The sequence below is a fragment of the Peromyscus californicus genome, unplaced genomic scaffold (assembly GCF_007827085.1).
Source record: "Peromyscus californicus insignis strain IS unplaced genomic scaffold, ASM782708v3 Scaffold_17__1_contigs__length_78620276, whole genome shotgun sequence".
NCBI classification, from domain to species: Eukaryota; Metazoa; Chordata; class Mammalia; order Rodentia; family Cricetidae; genus Peromyscus; species Peromyscus californicus.
This window is the reverse complement of record NW_026294469.1, coordinates 7,080,154-7,103,157: the sequence shown is the minus strand read 5'-3', so window position 1 is coordinate 7,103,157 and position 23,004 is coordinate 7,080,154. Positions and strand designations below refer to the sequence as shown.

The window sequence follows — 23,004 nt, the reverse complement described above, 5'->3', positions numbered from 1 at the left end:
GTCACAACTATCCAGAATCAATCTGTGCAGATGCTCGCCTGTCTTCATGGTGCCAGCGAATCAAGGGTTCTCTGCCACCACGCTTTCTATTCCAGGATGGCTTATCTGTTTCAGCTGGTTTAAATTATTTATTTATTTTATAAAATATGATGCTGGTGTTGATAATTGACCTAATTCCTCTGTGGTAAATGGACTGTAAAGCTTCTCATGTGTGCTTTTCTGCAAATGTTCAGATTTGTAAAAAGAGTAAGTCTTCAAAGGTAGATACTCGAACGATCAACATTTTTAACTTGCAATTCAAATATTTTAAACTATACAGAAATGCATAAAATCCATGGCTTTGTATTTTAAACCTCCTCATTTGAATGCATGCTGCTTTTGTGTCAGCCACTCTCCACCGTGGTTCATCAGTTCACAAGACCCTTGACCCCTTGGATCACAACAGCGTGTGATGTCTCTATGGCAACAGGTATAAGAGAAAGGATGCTGCTGGCTCTATTCATCTATAGTTCTAGAGATTGTAGCCCCCTCAGAGTTTTTACTGTTCCCATATGGCATTTTTTGTAGGTATCTTAACTCCTTCAGTGACAGCCTAGAGATCATTTTAAAAAAAAGCAACTTGAAATGTACAAAGTCTTTCTAAACAATAATAAGTGATTCATGAGATGCTTACTCACACTAACTGCTCATGGGTATGTGAAACTGCCCTTTTCTTTTGTGTGTGTGTCTTGCTTCAGTTACTTATACTTAAATCTGTAATGAAGCCTCTTCTTAGTAAACTCTGAATTTGCTTTATGGAACAAAATACAATAACAAATAATAATACATATTATGGGTGCTTATTGATAAGTGCTTTGATGCTTTCAATTATTGAGTAATGTCTTCTTTTCTTTTGAGGCCTGATCAATACTCGTATTCCAAAAATATATATATTATGTCATTATTTTAAATACCTGTGCATTTGCCATGTGTGTATACACACACCATGAGGGGCAGAGGACAACTGTCAGGAGTCAGGTCTCTCTTCCACTATATGAGTTCTAAGGATTAAACTTAGATAAATGAGGCTTGACTGCTGAGCCACCTCAGCCTTTATGCCATTTTTTGGATGTGTGTATGTGTGTGTGTGTGTGTGTGTGTGTGTGTGTGTGTGTGTGTGTGTGTGTGTGTTGATTTAGAAGAAAATGCCCCCCAAAGGAAGTGGCACTATTAGGAGGTGTGGCCTTATTGGAGGCAGTGTGGTCTTGCTGGAGGAAGTGTGTCACTGTAGAGGTGGCCTTTGAGGTCTCAAATATGCCATGCCCAGTGAGACAGACGACTTCCTGTCGCCTACAAGTCAAGATATAGGAATCCCAGCTCCATCTCCTATCTCCAGCACCATGTCTGCCTGCATGCCACCATGTCACACCATAAACTGTAAGCCACCCAATTAAATGTTTTCCCTTTTAAGAGTTGCCATGGTCATGATGTCTCTTCATAGCAATAAAAACCCTAACTACGATGGTGGCATGGTGTTTCAGACAGGGTTTCTCTGTGTAGCCCTGGCTGCCCTGTAACTCAGTCTGTAGATTAGGCTGGCCTTGAACTCAGAGATCCACCTGTCTTTACCTCCCCAGTGCTGCGATTAAAGGTGTGTGCCACCATTGCCCTACTTTTTTAAAAAATACATTAAATCCTGACACAGGTGGACTTATCATTGGAATGTGGATGCCATAGACATATGAGGGAAATAATTTTCTAAAACTATTAATACTACCTTGCTAAGTTCTTTGGAGCTATGACATCATTAACAAGAGTTTTGAATGTTTAAGGATTCAGATGAAAATAACTGAATAAAACTCACAAAAACATGAGCTTTGGATATAGTTCAGTAGTAGAACACTTGCTTAACATGGAGAAAGGGTCCCTAGGTTTGATGCCCAGTACCACAAAAATAAACTGGAATATAAAGGAAAAACCAGTTATGTATTGACCTAGTAGAAATACTAAACAAACTGCCTGGCCCATGTAGAAGAGCTCTAAGTCAGGTGCTTATATATCCATGAAATATTGTAAAAAATATGAATTTCCATATTATTGTGCTTTGTAATATTCTAACAAGCTAATATCAAAACCAGGAAGGTTGTCTATCTAAAATACCATTCATAAGCCATATGCCATTTCCCTCTCTCAGCGGGTAGTTCTGCTTATGGACAAAGGCTTTTTGATGGAAACCGTGAGATATAAGTTTTGGGCACATATGACTTGGCTACACACTAACCATGACCCATTCTCACATTTTGCCAGAATAATAGAATCCCTACATATAAACTAGGTGCATGGCCTACTGAGATAGGCTAATTCACCAGCTCTTCCTTACAGCTTGTTGTGACCCATGTAATACAAACAAAAGTATAATTCAGTGGAGAAATAATTTTAAAATGAATATTTTATGTCACACACAAAGGACAGTTCACAATAATAACAACCTGCCAACTAAAACTGATGAAAGGCTTGCATAGTCATTTCTCTAAGGAAGACCAGCACATGGACAAAAAGCCTGTGAAAACATACTTAACATTATTCATCTTTAGGGAAAAATAAATTAAGACCACAAGGAAATTAAACTTTACTACAAGACAAACAGTATTTAGCATCAGTGAAGACACTGGGGGCGGGGGTTGTGGGTACCTGATGGGAACATAAAGTGATATCACCTTGTAGTATATGTTTGGTGGTACCTCAATAAAATAAAAACACAACTTCCATGTGATCTAGTGATCCCATTTTCAGATATCTGCACAGAAGAATGGAAATAAGAGCTTTGAACTGCTGTGGATGATTTATTGACAAATAAAATGCTGATTGGCCAGTAGCCAGGCAGGAAGTATAGGCAGGACTAACAGAGAGTAGAATTGGGGAAACAGGAAGGTGGAGTCAGGGAGACGCCAGCCTGCCGTCCAGGGAGCAGCTTGAAAAGACAACAGGTAAAGCCACGGAACACGTGGCGACATATAGATTAACAGAAATGGGCTGAGTTAAGTGTAAGAGCTAGTTAATGGTAGGCCTGAGCTAATGGCCCAACAGTTTAAATAATATAAGTGCCTGTGTGTTTATTTTATAAGTGGGCTGTGGGACTGCAGGGGCTTGGTGGGACCTGGAGAGAAGCTCTCCAGCTACATTGAACAGGCATTTGTGAATTCATGTGCATGAGGGACATTATTAAAAGTAACTAAAAATAAAAAACAACCCAAGTGCCCATGAGCAGACAAATGAAGGGGAAAAGGAGAACAACACATAAAAACAATATTAAGTCTTAAAGAAGGAAATTCTGACATACACTGTAACTTTGATGGACCTTGAGGTTATTATGCTAAGTGAAATAAAGCAATAACCAAAGGAATGATATTGTTCTTATTTACCTGCAGAAAGGACCCAGAACAGTCAAATTCAGGCTCAGCATGTAAGGCTGTTTACGGCCAAGCCTGGCCATCTGAGTTCGGTCCTCCACACCAGCATGGTAGAAGGAGAGAACTGACACCCACCAGCTGTCCTCTGATTTCTACACATGAGGTGTGGTAGGCATGTTAGAACAGTAAAATCCAAAGAGACAGGGCCGATGAGAGACCATAGGGGCTCCCAGGGGGAGGGAGGGATGAGATTGTCCTGCAGGAGTTTTACATTTTCAATTCACTTTTTTTCTTTTGAGATTTTTATATTTGTAAGGCTTAATGTTAAAATGTCTTCACATTTTTCAAGGCTGTTATTCATGACTACAGACAGAATGCTTTTAGCCTACTGAATGTTAAACATCAAAGTGGAAGACAGACCTGCTCCTTCTCCCTAGAGCATACCACCATGTTTCCTCTGTAACTGCAGCGATCCCTCACAGCCATACTTTTAGGCACTTTCCTCCACTTCTGTGTTCTCCTGAGATTGTGTTCATGTGCTTGCCTGCGAGGAGGTGAGCTGTGGCAGCATGGCTGCGTTTTGATAGCTTCCTGGAGAAATGAAAGCAATCCTTGACTAAGCAGTTACACCAGAGAGTGTCTTCCACCAAGCTTAGGGACTCTGGTCTAATATGCTTCCCGTTAGTGCAAAAAACCCAAAGCTGTAAGGAGACCTCATTACACGGCACTGCTGGCGAATTAGCTCTCAAATGCTTGTGCCTTGGTACTGAAGATGTGAAAATGAGTAAGGCAGATCTCCTTCTGTGGGAGGATCTACATGTTAATAGCTAGGGCAGGTAAGTCTCTTGTTTCTCTTTCTAAAGCATGCGGTGAAGCTCAGTGATAGGGAAGAATATCTCCACAGGCTTCAAGCTTCTGTGAGCCCACATGTTCCTGTGCTGAGATGGGAGGCAGGAGAATACCGGGAAGCTCACAAGGAAGATAGCCTGGTCTACACAGCTTCGAGCAACAAAAAGACCCTGTCCAAAGTAGAGGCAAACAACTGGACTGCAGGTTGTCTTGGTCTCCAAATGAACACTATGTCGTTCATGTGCCCACATTTACACATATGAGCATGCACACACACATATATCCATCATATGTATGTCTCACATTAAGATTTTTAAAAAGATAAACTAGGTTTAAAAAAGAGAGATTCCCCAAAGTTGAACTAGATCAGATCTAAGCAGTATTCCACTGCTTAGAAATGTGGGAAGTCGGTTGTGACCAAGCTGAGTTTGAAGTGATTATGAGACGCTTGGGTGCAGCACTCGCATAACAAGGGACATTATGGGTATGACACTCAGATGGCGGTCCCATCCTGATGATACAGATCTGAGCTCCCAGGATGAAAGCACATCTTTGAAGCTCTGGAGAAAAGGATGGGAAAGTCGACAACAATGTTTAAAGGATAATAGAGGGGAAAGGTGGAACCACAAAAGGAAAAGAGGGAAACAACAGTCGGGGGTTTTAGAAAGGGTGAAATGAGGGTAAGAAATTGGAATGAGAGATTTTAAAAGTAATGTGTGGTCTGCAGTGAGGCATCATGAAGAAATCATAGCAAGACACACAGAGGAGATCATAGGCATTGTCGGTACTATTGCTGACTAGGACACGAGGTGCCCAGGGGGTGAACATAGAGTGTCTGCCTAGGATCATGTCTATGAGTGGAGGAGAAGTCAGGAGGAGTGCTGCTCAAAAAGCCTATTTGAAGATGTGGAAGTGACAGAGTGTGTTTGCCAAAGAGACCCCAGTAGAAGGAAGAGATCAAAGCTACACTCACTACAGAGAGAAGAGAGATGATGGAACCGGGTTTCTGAGGTGGGATGTTCACATTGCTCTCTTTATGTCAGAGGTCGGTGAGGGAGCTCTAAACAGTACGAGTCTCAGAGGGCCCATTAGGAATCCCCCAGCCTCTTTAAAATGGCATATTATACAAAGATGGTGGCACAGGTGATGAATGAAATTTTTAGTCACAATAGCAACTAAGAAGACTGCTCCAAAATGTCACTGAAGTAGAGCCAAATATTCGCTCCTTCAAACAAAACAAATCTCTTTAGAAGGCTCTGGTCTTGCCAAGATCAGTTAACTGACACATGGAGAATGTTCGAGCTCCTTCACTTCACTGGTCACCCGAAATGAACCACAGCTTCATCCCTAAAGGAGTCAGGATTGCCTTTGCAGTTCCTAAATCAGACTGAAGACTGGGACACCATGCCAGTATTTATTAAGTCTACAAACCTCTTAAATCGTTTGCTCCTATCAAGAGTCCATAATTTATTCCTGAACAAAAGCCATGCAAATTCTAATGACTATAAATAATTTTCCTCTCCTTATTTAAAATAAAATCCCGAACAGTTTTGCCAGCTAGCTACCACCAGGGCACAATACTTAGCCAAGGGCTGACTTAATCTAGACAAGCATTGACTAACTCTAGATGGTGTGGACACACGTTCCTCTCAGTGGAGGAGTATGCTATACTCCTAAGCATCGGTAATATGCAAGTATTGACTAGCTCTAGATGGTGTGGACACACTTCCCTCTCAGTGGAGGAGTATGCTATACTCAAGCAACAGTGATATTGCAGAGGGGATTGGTGATTACATTCCCACACCTGCAGAGGATACATTACCCCTTACCGACAGGCATTTGTGTGTTGGAGGGTCTTGTGATATTGGAGTGCATGCTTGAATTTCTGGAACTTACCTCATGAGCAGAAACATAATACTGTGTTGTCCCTGTGTAAACTCAGGTCTTTCTCTAGGACTTTGTTTCTGAAATGCCCTACGATGGGTAAGGCGTTTTCATCTCACCAGCCACACAGGAAGTGCAATGAGACTGCCATATAATTTGCTAGCCACGGCCACCTGGGCAGCCTTGTTATCCATGATATCTCATTGGCCTAGTCCATTCTCCAGCTTTACACAGCCCCTCTCCTTAGTGAGAGGTACTGAATGTCTGGGGTCGTAGCTCAGCTGGCAGAGTGCTAGTTTCGTGTGCAGGAAGCCCTAGGTTCAATACCCAGCCTGGCGTACAACCCAGGTAAGATGCGGTGTAACCCTAGCATTTGGGAGGCAGGAAGATCAGAAGTTCAAGGTTATCTGTCAGTACACAGTGAGTTTAAGGCCAACCTGGCCCGCACGAGAACTTGTCACAAAACAGCAGAGGTTTTCAAATGTTGATATGAATCAATGTGTGTGAGTTCAGCTGACTTTCTCCTGTGAGGTGTTTCCTGCCAGACTGACAGTCCCAATGCTTTTTGGCTGCTTTAACATCCCCTTGTCTCTCTAGGAAACTCCATATCCTTAGAACACTTGGGTGAGCAGTTTCTGACTTTTGTTTTAGTGAATGACTTTCTTTTTCTGTCTCTCCCCCTCTCCTATTTTTGGGCATTCACCACATTGATGTGGGATATATAGTATTATATTTTAAAAAATCTTGCTTTCTACAGACTGGTAATCTCCTTGAAATGAGGAACTATGTTTAGGGAGTTTAGAAGTTAGGCATGATATGAATCTCCAGAAAGAAATGTCTTCTCACAGTGACATGCTCCCAGACCTCTGACAAGGCTGGTGGAGGCCGCTCAATCCTCCTGCTTAGCAAAGACTGATAATGGCTGAGCTAATGTACATTCCATTTGTGAGGCAGTCATTTGCTAAGTAGACCAATGGAGCAGGGATGAAAACAACCAAATGGGAAGGACCTGTAGGGAAAATCTCATGTGTTATAAATGGAAATGTCTTCCTGGAGGAAAATAAATGTCACTACCCCTTAAATAATACAAACCCATTTGCAGTTGTGGTTTCTCAAATAACCAGGCATGCATAAGACATGGGAGAGGTGAACTTGAATGAATTCTTAAGAAATTTGCACTCTTATGACAAACCCTACTCATTACCACTAACTAGATAACAATACCCTCATGTATAAGATTGAGCACATTTGCACTTACCTAAATGAGAAAGGGATGAGATACTATGCATTCAAAGTCAGTGCCTAATACTGCATTGCTGCAGTGTGTTCTGTGTGAAAGTGCATTCCATAACAAGAGCAACGGTGATTGAACTTCAGCAAAGCTTTACAGGGAGATCATAACACATTATTTACATGTACATTTATATTTTTTTAATTCCGAGGATTGAACTCAGGACTTGGAGCATGTCAGGCAAACTCTCTACTGTTGATCCACACCCCAAGTCCTATTATCATTTAATTTAATAAAAAAGTGTAGCATGAGACGACGTTCCAAATCCTCAAGAGGTGGTTTCATCCATGTTGGGCGCCAGTTGCCCCGGCCAGCAGGGCTTCAACGGGTTCTCGATCACCCTAAGGACGGAAAGATAGGGACAGGAGATACAAAGGAAATACACCAAGACAATATTCTGATCAAGGTGCAACTATTTTTCTCCAGGAGGGTTTGTATAGTTCCTGCAGGGTAGGGGGAGCAAGAAGCTGTTATCTGCATAGGGTGGGGCAAGCTAACAGGATGTTTGTATAGGATGTTTACAGGGTGAAAGGGTCAAGGGCTCTGACTCAATGTCCTGTTGCTAGGCAACCTGACTGTAAGATGATCTAGTTCCCTGTCTTATGGGGGTCTGTATTTTTCCACTAATTAAAGATTCTGTCCTTGTCCCTGACAGCATGAATCTTAAAAAGTTCTTATTAATAAAATCAAACCTGAGCCAGGTATTGGGGTGAACTGGAAGATCAGAGAACCAGAACAAGCCACAGCTAACCTCACCTGGCCAACTTCTCAGCTGGTCTTGTTTCCTCAGACTGGAAGCTTCTGTGTCCTCATCCCAATGGCTCAGCTGAACTGCTGCTCGAAAGCCTGAAGCTTAACCAGCTAAATGCTTCTAGTTTCTGGTCCTCATGCCTTATATACCTTTCTGCTTTCTACCACCACTCCCTGGGATTAAAGGCTGGCTTTCTGGGATTAAAGGCATGTGTCACTATGCCTGGCCGTTTCCAATGTGGCCTTGAACTCACAGAGATCCAGAGGGATTTCTACCTCTGGAAAGCTAGGATTAAAGGTGTGAGTGCCACCATTTTCTAGCCTTTGTATCTAGTGGCTGTTCTTTCTCTGACCCCAGATAAGTTTATTAGGGTGCACAATATTTTGGGGAACACAATACCACCACAAAAAAGGATCAACTAGTCTATACAATTTTCAGCACTCATAGGGCATATGAGGCAAAATAAAATAACCTTTTTGCATATAAGAGGACTCAGAAGTTAAAGACAACAGAAGATCAAATTTTAGAAACCTTCAGTTATTTAGGAGATATATAACATATATTACATATCATATATATTATATGTTATATACACATATACATACATACAAACACACACAGATATTATAAAACCATGCTGTGTGAACTTTTCCCAGTGAGATAAATGAATATCTACTCAACCTCAGGTAGGGTACCAATGACAGACTGCTGTGGGATGTTCTGTATGGCAAATGTGTTGCTCTGATTGGTCAATAAATAAATCACTGATTGGCCATTGGCTAGGCAGGAAGTATAGGCGGGACAAGGAGGAGAATAAAGCTGGGAAGTGGAAGGCTGAGTCAGAGAGACACTGCCAGCCGCCGCCATGACTAGCAGCATGTGAAGATGCCAGTAAGCCACAAGCCACGTGGCAAGGTATAGATTTATAGAAATGGATTAATTTAAGCTGTAAGAACAGTTAGCAAGAAGCCATGGCCATACAGTTTGTAACCAATACAAGTCTCTGCGTTTACTTTGTTGGGTCTGAGCGGCTGTGGGACTGGCAGGTGTCAGAGATTTGTCCTGACTGTGGGCCAGGCAGGAAAACTCTAGCTACAACAGACTGAAGGAATGATTTCCTCAGGGTCCAGCTTAGTGAACTATTTGCCTTACAGAACATGTGCGAGAGACTACTTACAATTCATGTGACCCCCAAGGCAGTTGCATCACTGTAAAGGCTCACCTTACTATAGATGATGACTTTCCGTAGCTGAGTACATGGAACCCATTTTTCAGTTATCCTGCCTCTAGATACTGTGGTACCTCCCAAGACCACAGACCACTAGCAGTTGGGGCAGAATTACCTATAGCTGGCTGAGAGACATAGGAAGGAGTGGTCCAATGTCCTTCTCTAGTCCCTCCTTCTCTGAAGGAGGATCAACAGGCCCAATCTTATGGTGCTCTTGAATAGTCACAGCTGTGCTATTGTACTCAGAGAATAATGGTCTACAACTCTCTCTCTCTCTCTCTCTCTCTCTCTCTCTATATATATATATATATATATATATATATATATGTATATATGTATATATGTATATATATGTTGAGTGTTATATAGAAAAAACACCATTACAGGTGAATGGTTATAGGATTTCTGGGCTGTGCTCAAATATACAAAAGAATTGTTAAGATGGAAATCTTAATTTAATTAGTTACTCATGAGCAGTGTCAGTGATTAAAAACCCCAAACAATGACTTACAAATATCAACATTGGCAGTTTTGTAAAAAATAGCATTTTCATCTTTTTATTTGGCATTTCAAACAAAATACAAAGTTACAAAAAATTCTTAATAGTTGTCAAGCCTAAGTCTAAAGAATTACCACAAATATTAAAAAATGTGAATTCCTGAGTTCTAGACATATTAAATTCAGAAGTGATATGGCTCCCACTTAAGCTAAGTGCTAAGTCAAAACAACAAGGACTCAAAATACCAGCATTCTGCCATGCTATTCTAGTACTTTCTGATTCTGTTAAATTGGCTTTCCCTATTATTCTCCTTACTAAGCTATTGTCAAGGCAAAGATGAGTAGATGAGTGAAAATTTCAGGTCCAAGAGGGTTTTTTAATACAATCATGTTACAAAGAAACACAGAACCCAGTTGAACGTGCTAGGTTATGATCTTTTAGTGGTATGCACATACTTGCCCAACTTGATACCCAGCTCTTCATCTGCTTCAGGGTTCTGAGTTGTCAAAACTAGTCTCTTCAGACTTTGTCTTGGAAATATTAGAAAAACCCCAGATGCCAGGAGAGCAGGCACTGAGCCAAGAACATTTAAAATTGAGTTATCATTCACCTACCATATACTTCACCTTGATAATATACACGATTTTAAAGTGAGTTGTATTAGGTTCTTAAAGTTGTATATCTGTCACCACTGTCTAATTCTACTGCATTTCCATCTAGTGCAGTCTCAGTAACTCGATGTCCACTAACAGTCAAGCCCTAGGACCTACTTCTTCCATTCCTGGCAAAGTTAATGTGTGCTCTTTGTGTGGTCTTTCTCTGGCTTCCTTCAAACAGCCATGTTTTCAAAGTTCATCCATACTGCAGCACATGTTCACACCTTATTATTTCTCATAAAAATCTTCATACATTGTGAAAAGGAAGCCTTAAATATCATTGGTTGGTTTTAAACAAGGGGTAAATCCATGCTACTATTTACTCTAGTTACTAGAGTAACAGTGGTTTTCAACCTTCCTAATGCTGTGACCCTTTATACAGTTCCTCATGCTGTGGTGACCCACGACCATAAAATTATTTTTGTTGTTTCATCATAGCTGTAATTTTGCTACTGTTATGAATAGTAATATAAATATTTTGGAGGCTGAGGTTCACTAAAAGGGTAGTAACCCACAGGTCGAGAACCACTGGCAGAATGTGTTATTTTTTAGGATCTGACTAAATTTGGGTAAAATTTTATATGCTCACATATCAAAGTGAGCAGATTTAATCCATTTGGCAAAAGGGATTGGGTAATAAAAATAAATAAAGGTCTTAATCTACCACCTACATTTTCTCCTTGTTCTGGGCTCTCTCTATTCTATTGACTCTGCACACCCACTGCTGACAAGCTGATCAGTTCTTTGTTATCAACATTTAGTGACAGAATCCAAAACAATGCTAAACCCAAATGTTGAACTTGGTAGTGTCATGAAATGTAACTAACTCTGAGTGGCCATCTAACCCTTTAAGAGCAAACCTAGAGGTAGGTCTGAGAAAGAAAGGGCCAGGGAAAAAAGATTCATTGAATGATGGGCTAAGACTTCTGGGTGAACAGCACCTAGAAAATTCTGTCTTCATGTCAAATCCCAGTCTCCAAAGATGAAGGGCAGTGGTAAAAAGTTGCTGAAGGATTTGCTGAGCTGGGTGAGTGCTATGTCAGTTTAAATTGATATTAAATAGAACTTGAGCATTTTCTGTGTCCTAGATTGCCTACTATGGGGAACTGAAATGAGAACCATGGATAACAAAAACAAGAACGATAGAAACATTTAAATTAAATTTAGTTAATTATTGTGCTGCCCATGATGTACAGTGTGTGTGTGTGTGTGGGGGGGGGTAATGCATGTGTTGGTGCATCAGTGAAGATCAGAAAATAGCTTTGTGGAGTTGATCCTCTCCTTCCATCCTTTCATGGGTTCTGGGGATTGAACTCAGGTCACCAGGCCTGCACTGTCAGGTGGTACTGTGCACGTACCTTTACATGCTGAGCCACTGTGCTAGCTTAGATATCAGGGCATTTCAATGTGCATGGACAATATAATTTCTTTGAATGAATACAGAGGGAGAATATAAAAACTTGTTATTCTCTTTGACTCCAGAAAGTGAGTGGTTGAAACATTTTCCTACCCCCCCCAAAAAAAAATTACAAGCAATATAATATTTAGCATTAGCAGGTAAGCAAAAGAGGATTTATTTCTTAAGGAATGCTGCTTTTCCTCACACAAGAAATAAGGACAGATTACTGCTACTACCATTGGTCTGGCATGATTTAACTAATCAGTTTCTGAGAAAAAATACTTCTGCCTTGCATTTTCTAAGGACTTTCTGAAGAGGGACTTGTTTATTATAGTGATTATGTTATCAGCATAAATTTAAAGAAAACTCTAGGGCCAATTTGATGGAAATAGGCTTTCAGCATTTTTGGGGACCCAGTGATTTAATTCTCCCCTTCAAAGGGGGAAATCTACAAAATCTGAGGCTGAAACACCCCATTTTAACACCTATCAAAATTCATTTTGAGTAGTGAGCATTGGCAGAGTGTGTAACAAGGAGCAAACAGTCAGACAATACATATTGCAGAAATAACCCAAGAAGATGCAAGAGCTTGCATTAATCATCAGAGCGGGACAATCTGTGACCTTTTCTAATAAGGACCAGGGCATCAAAATCGAACATTAAATTGCACGGCAATCTTATTTGCTGCATATCTGTGGCATTCATCACGGCTACCATGCTCATGTCCGGAGACTTCTGGATTTTGACAATCATACTTCACCAAGAGGGAAGAGTCCAATGAGCACAGAAAGCATGTTCACTCCCCCAGTTTTGGCAACCTTAGGGCCATTAAGATGTCATTTCTCTTTCATTATGAAAGCAGAGCAGCTGTTGAGCAAGCAAGGTTAACAAACCTTGGAAAAACATTAAAGTTAATTTGTTTTTAGGGCTTTCCTAAGCCCAGAAGTTGGAAGATTATTTTATATGGGTCCATTAGTCTTTCAGTACTCAAATCTGCAGAGCTACATAGAAGATTTACTCCTTGGGTTTTGAGTAGATATTATCAAGGGTGGGCATCTGTTTAATGGCACTTGGTATCACTGGGGGTTGCTGGGTTGCTTAGCAGTCCTTTGAACTAATGACCCTTATAGATACTTGGCAGTCCTGAGATCCCTGCTCACCTCCTGACATTTAAGAGGCCTTTGCGTTAACTGGTAATCAGGGTACATCTATACAGAATTAAAACAACTACACCAAGAGAGCAAAAGTATCAAAGGTTATTTGCGTGAACACAACTTTTAAGTTAAAATCATAAATTCACTGAGCCAAACTTTAGCAAACAAGTTAGAAGTACGGTGGGGATGGGACTTGAATCTACTTTCTAGTGACTAAAAAGCCTTGTGATATTCTTTGAAATGTAACTTAATCCACCATGTCCTGAGTGTGAATTTAAAAGTAAATTTGAAGATTAAATAGAATAGGTAACAAGAATAAATATAATAAGGTTCTAAAGTCTCACATTTACATTGATCTTGTGTAATCAATGATATAAGATATATACATGGACCATGTGGGGAGTCTGTGGAAGTTAAAGAATTACCAGAAATCACAGACAGAGAAGACAGAGTGCTTTTGTAGATTTAAAGGACTCAGCTGGATGTGGAGGCTCATGCCCATAATCTTAGCACTCAGGATGGTGAAGCAGGAGGATTGTCACAAAATCAAGACCATCCAAGCTAACACAGTGAGCTCCAGGCCACCTTGAGCTACAAATTGAGATTCTGTTTCAACAAATGTGTGTGTGTGTGTGTGTGTGTGTGTGTGTGTGTGTGTGTGTGTGTGTGTGTATAAGAATTTATATACTCAACAAATATGTATATATCTATCAGAGACAACAGAAATTTAAAACATAAAAAGAAATGTAGGAAACTAATAGACATTTTTGGCATTGTGGCAGATGGGTGACAGGGACCTACTTGTCTAATGCTGCTCAACATTTACCGATTTGGGTAAAATACTCTGGTGCGAGTTTTAGTCTAATGGCTCTTGGTGTGAATCACTAAATTCCTTAAGCATTTGGGAGGAAGCCTACACCATGGCATTAACATCCCAAAGGGCATTCCAGAGCTCCGTGTCTCTAGTATCCAAAGGAACCCTAAACTCCAGTGTCTCAAGTGTCTGCAAAGGCATTCTAGAAACCCGGTGGCTGATGAGCCTGATCCAGGGCAGTGTTGATGATGACGAGCACTGAAGTTTAGTTCAGAAATTTCTAGAATCTAGATCTAAGAAAGATGAGATTTGGACCAGAGTTGCTGAAATATTAAAGACTAAGATCTCTGCTTAGAGGACTGTATCAGAACTTGTGAGATGTGAGGGAAACTGGGACTATCCTGAAATTATCATCAGGTATGAGCAGCTGCTCATACCTAGTTTTCCTGTCTACCCTCCAGCCTCTTAAGATCCTCAGACTTTCTCCATCTGGCAGAGTGGTAATTTCCCATCTGTGAGATCTCCACCACACTCTTCACCTCTGGACAGGGTATGTGTTGGCACCATGGGTACAAAGACTTAGCAAGATGTCTGCCACATCCTATGTACTCAGAGAAGCAGAAATAGTGTGCCTAGAGAGACTTCAGGATTTCTGCAAGTTACCCAAGCATCCTACAGCATCATAAAAGAGTCAGAACTGAGTGGTCAATGCATAGAGTCCTAAGGAACATCCCGTTAGCAGAATTTGAAGTAGTTCACTTTCAAATATAACATAGGATGGCAACTGAATTTGAGTATTTATTTTGATATTTGTACTAGTCCCAAAGAATTGGAAGAAGGAGGAGTATTTTGGTTTTAATTAAACAAAGTGAAAGAGTAATTTTGTTTTTGTGGGACTCCTAACAGGGGCAGTGGGTGGATCTCTGACTCCTTTGCCTGATCTTGAGTCTCTTCTCCTGTTGGGTTGCCTTGTCCAGCCTCCATATGAAGGGTTCTGCCTTGTCTTATGGTATCTTGTTTTGTCCTGTCTGGCTGTCATCTCTTGGAGGCCTGCTCTTTTCTGAAAAGTAAATGGAGGGGAAGTAGATCATGGGGAGAGGGGAAGTGGAGAGGAACTAGGAAGAGTGGAGGGAGGGGAAACTGTGGTTGGGATGCATTGTATGAGAGAAGAAGCTATTTTCAATTAAGAAGAGATATCAAAAAACAAACAAAAAAACAAAACAAAGCAAAAACAAAAATGAAAGAGACAGAGACATAGAGAGAAACACACACACACACACACAGAGGAGAGAGAGAGAGAGAGAGAGAGAGAGAGAGAGAGAGAGAGAGAGAGAGAGAGAGAGAGAGAGAAATAATAGAAACCATCTACCTTTTCTGGCCCATTTGGTTGTTTCAAAAACTGTTTTGGTGGCTTTTACGCAACAACATCAGGTGCTCTCACCCGACGCTTATGGGGCTGATATTGCAAATCTCCACTAAGTAAAAAGTATAAACTATTGGTCCTAAGTCTCAGAGCATTCATAGCAGAACTAGGCTTCAAATCCCCTGGGGCCGAGATTTTCACTCCTGTCAGCTGCCTCTCGTGTGTGCTTCCTCCATCCTTTACTGCCGCTTAGATCCACTAGTAAAGGCGCTGTACTGTTGGCTTGCTGAGCAGTCTCAGGCAAACGTTCCACCACCTTTGTTGACTAGTGGTGACTATGACTAATATCGACAGATGCAATCTGCCCCAAACTTGCTGCCACCAATTAATGCCAACTAGACATCACCACGATGTCTTTAAAAGGAGCTCACTTATTCACTTAAACTTAAGGAGTCCCTGTTGATGCCCACTACCCACAGGAATTAAGGTGGATATTGGGCTGAACAGTTAAGTTAAGCTCATTAGAGAGCCTCTTCTGAGTCTGATGAAACTTGTGGTATAAAACAGAAGAAAGAAGCCTGCTTTGATAACTTAAAGCTGAGTTATGGGCTGTCAGACTCACTCTGGAGATAAACTGTAGGATTCAGATAAACGTTAACCTCAGGAGACTGACAGCTTCAGACAGGAACCAGCCAAAGCCAAATGAAATAGAAATATATGTCAATATACGCATTCCTGGTATGCATATATTGTACATATAGATGTAGATTATATATGTGCATATCTAACTTTGATCAGTTTAGACAGAAGACACCTATAATGCAGATACATTCATAACAGAGAGAATATTGATCAAATTGTAGGGGGTGAGAACTATTGCATTAAATTCATATTTTTTTTATATTTCTACCTTAGGAATAGCACTTTTGGAAGAACTGGAGAGTGCTGGAGAGAAAAAAAGGGTTTTCCACAAAATAGTCATCAACAAGAGCAGAAGCATGAAGAGCTGAGTCAGAGATGTCCTGCATCTTGCTCTTTGCAGCCTCAGAAAGCACAGTAGCCAACAGCTGCTGGGTGAACAGCGAAGGCTACACTTCTATGATACAGCAATTTCGTGTCATAAAGGGATTAATTGTCCAGTCTCTTTTGCTCTTGATAGCTATGGTCAATGAATTGATCTGACACTGGAAATTAATGCCTGCCATATATTTTGTGTGAAATGATGATGCTATTCTCACCAACTTGTCAAGGCACACTCCTACCTTCACTGAGAAATCTATCTTAAGATCAGTTTTTACAAAAAAAAAATGAAAAAATCTAGATCTTTTATCAATCAACTATCCTTTTCTTTTGACAAAGAGTTCTGCATACCTGGGCAGTAAACCTTGTGCTTTGCTCACAGTAAACATAGTTGGTGGTATTTATGTATGGTACTGTAAGGGCAGCTGACTCAGGACAAGCAAAGGAAATTGATGGAAAAGATGTCACATACACAATAATCCCTCTAGGTACTTAACAGGTGCGAAATTTGAATCTGGCTCATAGTGTCAAATAAGGTAGACAAGACAGGTAACAGTTGCATCGTAAGATAAACTCAAGTTCAAAGTTGCTTGTCTTTCCTCTCCTTTTTTGTTCTTATCTTCAAACTGTAGATAACACCATCCTTGAACAATGTTGGAGATTGCTGAGGTAATGCATGTAAAATGAAATTGATTGTTCCAGGAAAAAAAAACCCTCACCTTAACAGTAAGTGCTCTAGGTGTCAATTTTTACCTGATCTTATTGTTAATGAAGCAAATTAGTGCTACAAGAAAAAAAAAGAACAAGAAGAATTAATGTTTAAGTCCTTTGCTTGAAATATGCAGAGTGGTTTGGATCTAAAGTTGGGAAAAAAGAAATCCAAGTCAATGTGTCTCACAAAGCAAACAAGCAGTGTATTTAATAGTTTGAAATATATTGATTATGCTTTACTTTATTCTAGCTTTGTTCTGTTTTCATTGGAAAATACAGTCAGCAGAAAGTTAGCTTCTTAAACCATGATATACATAATTAATATTTAATACATGCTTACCAATCAATGCCTTCTAAGGAAGCTACAAAACTTCAAAATGTAAGTCAGATATTTACATACAACTACCTATGTCAACTTAAGGCCATGTAGATATGATGTATATTGTTAGATATACATACATGCATACACACATGCACGCACGCACACGAGCGCACTCACACACACACACACACACACACGTGTGTGTGTGTGTGTGTGTGTGTGTGTGTGTATTATATATATATATCAAGTATTCTAGCTTCAAAAACACACTTCTGAAAAGCTGTTGAAGATGTTTATTACTGCTCAAGAGGCATGCTTTTTCTCTTGTTTGCATTATGCATTTTAAAAAGCTTTTTATTCAAGTTGCTACTTCACTAATTACGGATTGGGAACCGATAGAGAGAACTAATTCAGATTTTCCTTGTTTAAAATGTGTAATGAAAACAAGAGGGCAAAGTTCCAGTGTCAGTTGGTGAACAGTCTTCTCTGCTAGATATTTGTTCTTAACGATGAGTTAGACAAGGAAGACAAACACAGGTCTCTCCTGAGGAACTCATTTTTCTCCATGGTGGCACTTTGAAGTCTGTGATTCGTCACAGCTCTCAGCAGGAAGTATAATGGCCAAGCATGGCTTAACATGTCATTTATTCAAGTAATATGGTCTCAGTTCTGTGGGTGACAAAACTTCTCTGTGTCTGTTTTGCCCTTGGTCACCATTTTAGCCAGGGAGAAAAGTGAAAGAAGTCCAAAGTCGCACAACCCAGAGACCCCTTGCTGTGTCCCATGGGCAGGGGCACGTCCCAGTAAGGACAGCACCCCACCATCAATGGAGAGGCCCGTCTCCTCTCTCCAGATGTACCGTAAATTTGGAATCCTCTAGAGATCTAACAGAAGTTGTATTTCTTTATTGGTGTGTATGTGTGTGGGTGTGTCGCCATGGTGCAAATGTGACAGTCAAGAGGTCAAATTTCAGTAAGAAGCTCTCTCCTTCAATGACGGGGATTCTGGGGTTCAAACAGAGGTCATCGGGCTTGGCAAGTGATGTTAACTGCCAGCCTAAGGTCTTTTTTTTTAACATATGATGAAAAATTTCCAGAGAGAATATTCAAAGAATGTACACAAGGTGCTCAACCTATAACATACACATATTTGTATGAAAGGCTCCTTACATAACAAAGTGTCATGTGCAATGATTAAATATGATGAAAAGTTAAAAAAAATATTGCCAAAGATGAATATATAATAAATAAATATACAAGATCTAAGATGCTTTCAAAGCAAAGCTTGAGGAGTAATCCCTGCTATGAAGGAAACAGTAGTGTGGGAGACCTGAGGCTGCCACCCTGGGATTTGCTTCTGTGGGTAGAGATGCTCTGAGCTGAAAATAGTGGGAAGCCGAAATGCCAGAGCACCGCCTGCCCTCCATTTGCCTAAAAGCAGGGCATAAATTTACAAAGATTCAAGATGTCTTGACTTCCCCTCTCCACTAGGAAGAAAAAATGTTACCCGTTGCAGACTTTAGACATTTGGCCTGGGAATGGCACCAGGAGACTGCCTATTTAGAAGCTCTGTCCACTGACCTTCAGTTTGTTCCCCATCACTTTCGTTTGCCCTGCTCTGCTCTGCTCCTGCCTTCATGAAGAGCACACATCCCTTTTATAAAGCACTTGCCCGCCTCACATTTGTCTCTTCAAATCTGTCTTCCCGAGATTCCCAGAGCAATTTTTAATATTCTAATTTGAATATGTACACAATATACAATGTCTCCAAGGTATTATATTCTAGTTTTCCATAAAGTTAAAACCCTACATCTTCTCAGGGTGTTCCTAAAGAGTGTTGAGGAGGGGGCTCAGTGGTAAGTGGCTTGCTGCATAAACCCGAAGACCCGAGTTCAGCATGTAGCACCCACACAAAAAGCCAGGAGTAGTGGTGCATGCCTATAATCCCACCACTGAGGAGACTGAGACAGGGGAATCCCTGGAGCTTGCTGAATCTTTAAGTTCTAGGTCCATCAAGAGATCATCTTCCAAAACAAGGTGGAGAATGATAAAGGCATGTGTTGTCAACCTCTGAACTCCACACATGTGTGTACATACACACACACTTACAACACACACACACACACACACACACACACACACACACACACACACACACAAAGACTTCTTAAGGATCCCAGATATTTCCTAAGGAACAATGCAGCCGGAGTGGTTTTGTGTGTATAATCTAAAGACAGTTTAATTAATTGTTCTATTAATCAGTGTTTCTCTATGATCCTCAACTATTTAATAATGGCAAAATCATTTCTCCAGGATTTATAAACTTGTCATCACCCCCATCTGGGCATGTTGTAAATGGTCACAGAACTCCTAACATCTTTTTTTTTTTCCTTAGTAAGAAATTTTTTATTCATTTTACATACCAACCACAGATCACCCTCTCATCCCTTCTCTTTCTCCACCCCCCATTTCCTCTTCTGAAAACATAAGGCCTTCCCTGGGGAGTCAGCAGAGCCTGGTCCATTCAGTTGAGGCAGGTCCAAGCCCCTCCCCCTGCATCAAGGCTGTGCAAGATGTCGCATCATATGTAGTGGGCTCCAAAAAGCCAGATCTTGCACCAGGGATAGATTCCGATCTTACTGCCAGAGGCTCCTTAAACAGACCAAGCTACACAACTGTCTCACCTATGCAGAGGGCCTAGTCCGGTCCCATGGAGGCTCCACAGCTGTTGGTCTAAAGTTCATGAGTTCTCACGAGCTTGCTTTGGTTGCATCACAGAGCCTTCATTCAGTAACTAATGGAAGCAGATGCAGAGATCCACAGCCAAGTACCAGGCTGAGCTCCAGGAGTCCAGTCGAAGAGAGGGAAGAGGAATTCTATCAGCAAGGGGGCATCAAGATCATGATGGGGAAACCTACAGAGACAATTCTAACATCTTTTAATGCTTCCTTTCAGGCAAATCACGAACACAGTGTTTAAAATGTGTGAGGATTCTCAATGCTCCTATTACACCACCTTGCACAGGATTTTAGAGGGACTTAGTGTCCTCTGCTATTTACAATGCTTTCTGCCTTTATCAATTTTTTGTGTTTATTATTGTTTAAATTTTATGAAATAAAAGCTTCTTATTTTGTTTAAACTTTAAATGTGAACCCATAAAGATGGTCCCTCTCAGTATTGATACGTGTAATTAAGTGAGAACCGACTCAGCTAATAAACAAATTAGAGGAATCTTCTATAGGCTCAGACATTGTTTACTGAACAAATAGGTTGATATATTGCAGAAGGTCACAGAGATCAAATACCCAAATCTGATTAAATCCTGACTCAGCCTGTACCTACGCTAGATAACGAAGGCACTACCTCATTCCATGCCTCATTTTCCACATCGTTATAATGATCAAAATAATATTATCAATTCCATGAGGTAGTGGAGGTTAAAAACCACAGAGAAGGTGACACACAAATACTGTTGCTTTTACATTTACAGAAAACCTGCCAAAGAAAGAACAAAATGCAGTAGATCTGGACAATCATATCCACAGTGGCTTCTTCCTGATGCTGGGCACAGAGAGAAAATAGCCAGACATTCCTACCCACACATTCCTCTTTCCACGCCTAGTACAGAGCCCAGGACTCAGGTCAAGCTTTGCATTCTGGGTTTGCTTCTTTATTTCAGTTTCAAGAGGGTGTTTAGGCAGTGACTATTTCTTGCTTTGGCATTTTAGAATACACTCTCTTTCACAAAAAGACCAGGATCTTGTAACCGAGTGCATCATTGGCCTTTATTCTCCAGCCTCATATTCCATTTTCTTATTTGGCCACAAGTGTGCCATCTACCACGATATATAACCTAGCTTTGCAGGAGATAGCTGTTTGGAGTGTAAAATCTCTCCAACCTCATCCATTTTATCACCTACCTCAGGGTGATGCTTCCTAATCATTACTCTGTATCTTGGGGTACATAATATCTGTGACCAATCTTTATTATTTTTATACACTTGTTGTTTTGTCTCCATTCTCCTATATGTGCTATGTCCTCTGAAGCTGAACTCAAAAAGTCACCACTGTGTGACTCAGGGTTAGCAGAGGAGCTTTGTCTTGGAATACTTGCAAATTCCCTAAGTCCTTCTCTCCCGGTTTCATCTGGCTGACCTCTCAGTTACTGGCATCCTCCATCCATTGTCTCACTGCAGATATTACCACCTGGAGGCTCATCATCTCTCAAGGCTTTAACTGGCACTTTGCAATGAAAACTTCTAGTGTCTGTCTCCTGAGCAGTGTCCTTGTTTATTTCCACCGTCCAGCCCACACCCACAAACCAAACATCGGACCTGATTCCAGTCCAATTAACTTTTCTCCTAAAAGGAAGGAAGAAAATGGGAAACAAAGGTAAGTTTTCAGTTTCTCCTGGAATTCTAATTTCTGTTATTCGTGTCACTTTCTACCTTTCTCCCAGGAATACACAAGGGAGCTTCTGAAACCGTCACTCCATTGTGTTTCTCCACACTGTGTGTAGCAAAACATTCGGCAAGCCTTGTCAATCGCACACTTGGAGAAAACAAGCAAACAAACAAACAAACAAAAATTGTACCGTTCATGTTTTCTCCCATAATTGCCCATGATCTAGAGCAGTGGTTCTCAACCTGTGGGCCGTGATGCCCTGCATATCAGTTATTTACATTACAGTTCAAAACAGTAGCGAAATTACACTTATGAAGTAACAGTGAAATAATTTTATGATTGGGGATCACCATGGCATGGGGAACTATATTAATGGGTCACAGCATTAGGAAGGTTGAGAACCACTGTTCTAGAGCAAGTCACAGGACCTCTCAACCATAATATGGCACACCTTACCCATTCACTTTCTTTCATCCACTTTCACAGAACTACCTAAACATTGCATCTGAAACAACCTGTAAATATGCAATTCTTTTTCTTTCTAAAACAACCCCCCAACACTAAAAGTACCCCTAACTTTCCCAAGCAAAGTGATTCCTATTCATCTGAAGAAAAAGACTATAGCTGTTAGCAAGTACCTCTTTGTTTCTTCATCCATACTCCAGTCTCTAGGACTTCATTCGCGGACTTTGTGATATTCTGCGTGATTGGATTTTCCACTTACCCTTTAAGGCTTTGTCTGTTTGGCTGTCCCATTAGCTTTTTGTCAAGGCAACTTGCTCACTGTTCTGTGTGCTCTTGCATTTTGAACATGTTCCAGTAATAGCCATGGCAACAAGCAGCACTATTATTAAATTGTGCTTATGAGAAGAACAGGGCAGAGAACTAAGGTGGGTAAGGTTCAAAGATACCCAGCAAGGGTGGTCACTAAAGATGATCAAATAAAGGGAAGTTGTTTTTTGTCCATCACTCTTAGCACACTGATTTCCACTACAATCTGGTGACTATGACTTAGTGTCTGTCATTTCCCCAGGCTGCTCACAGGGTCTAGGGCATTTTAGAGGCACAATACATGCTCATTCAAGAATAAATGATGAATGTATGAGTGAAAATATGAACACATTAGTACAGCTTTTTATGAACGTGTGTTTATTGCATGGCTTGTGTCCTTATAAAGTCTGTTTTCCATTACTGCAACAGAATGCTTGAAGCTGAGAGTCACATAAGAAAAAGACAACTACTTAGCTCAAAACTTTGGTGCCTAGAACTCT

At 40.7% G+C, this 23,004-nt stretch overlaps 1 long non-coding RNA gene across 1 annotated transcript; it reads right to left on the bottom strand.

Moving 5' to 3' along the window:
• Positions 1–204: 204 nt before the first annotated feature.
• Positions 205–22,451, bottom strand: LOC128112564 (uncharacterized). Its single transcript, XR_008219031.1, has 3 exons — positions 22,372–22,451; positions 20,014–21,690; positions 205–7,754 (listed from the first exon to the last, which is right to left on the bottom strand). It is a non-coding gene; the product is annotated as an uncharacterized LOC128112564 (long non-coding RNA).
• Between the last annotated feature and the right edge of the window lie 553 nt (positions 22,452–23,004).